This window comes from Tupaia chinensis, unplaced genomic scaffold (genome assembly GCF_000334495.1).
Source record: "Tupaia chinensis unplaced genomic scaffold, TupChi_1.0 Scaffold144702_1, whole genome shotgun sequence".
In the NCBI taxonomy this organism is placed as follows: Eukaryota; Metazoa; Chordata; class Mammalia; order Scandentia; family Tupaiidae; genus Tupaia; species Tupaia belangeri.
The window spans coordinates 2,049,371-2,050,789 of NW_006204563.1; positions in this window are offsets into that span (position 1 = coordinate 2,049,371).

The following is a 1,419-nucleotide window of genomic DNA, read 5'->3' on the forward strand; positions in this document are numbered from 1 at the left end:
TTCTTCCCTTTGATTTATTTATAAAAATGTTAAAATAAAATAAGCACTATTGTAAATCTGTTTCTGTCAGGTTAAATTTAGGGATCTAAATTTAGTGATATTTTGGAAGCAAAAGCTGTGTTTCCCTTAAAAAGACATCTTTACTATGATCAAAAAAAAAAAAGAATGAATAGCTACATCGTTCTTAATGATCCTATTTATTTTACATAGTGAGATTTATAAATCAAGCACTAGTTTGATATAAGATAAATTTGTTTAATCAATTGCAACTTTTATAAAACCAGCATTCCTTTAATATGTTTGCACAAGTGTAATAGCTATTTTTAAGCAACACCCTGGTATATCTGAGATGGTAAAATAGTAGTTTTATTTTTTGGGGGGAAAGAAGTTAGGTAGGATCTTACCAAATCTTAGATCAATTACTCCTCAAAAAATTTACCACATACGGATTTATGTGTGCACATGTATAGGAATAGACATATCTGTGAATAATTGAAGACAGGAGAAGAAAAGAAATTAAGCAACATCTCTGAGAAAGTCATTGGAAAATTTTTCCAAAGCATCAAAAAGCCAGTTAAAATCATGTGGAGACCCCGATGATGCCATACTCAAAGTAGTCCATTTCAAAACCCTCAAAAAGACAAATATTAACCCCTTTTGTTAGGCTACTAGGCCACATTTTCTTTTTTAGCACGAAGAATAACCTTATTCCTGAATTTGTTTAAGCAACCTATTTCTTTAGGAGTGCCAAAGGAAAGAGAATCCTAGGCACCTGTGAGTGGGAAAACCGTGCACATGACAGCAGGATGAACCGGGTGAGACAGCAGCCCAGAGAGACAAGGAAAGGGGCAAGCAGGACACAGGAGTCTGCCAACTTGAAATACGGGTTCTCTCCAACTTTGTGTTTGTCTTCTGGCCTGGGGCTTTTATTCAGGATAGCATTCAAATTCCTAGGAAAACAGCTCACTCCAGTTCTGCACCTCAGTCCTTTGGGGGTTAAAAAAGAAGATGAATGTAGCTATGAACTCTGTTCATCTTCAAACTAATGGACTCCCGCTCCCTCCCCCATCACTCTCCTCACCCCTCCTCGGAGCACCCTTTGTCCACTTTTATGAATTAAAACATGCACACACACTTGCACACACAGGGAATCCTGCCCATTAATTAAAGGACTTGTCAGCCCCAATCCTGGATTCTTACAGTGCAGGAAATGTCTCTCCTTTTAAGTGCAAAACCATAACATTACCATTTCCCCAAGTGCTCTCTGTTTTAGGCTGCTTTCCTAATTAGAGGGATGATAACAGCCCTGCTGATTGGCATTATAAAAGCACTAGTTTGGCTTCATCTGTCCCAGGTGTGCTGTGTAATTTTTTTCTTCTCACCGTTTCAGAGCACTACCTCTCTCCTTCATTGTTCCTT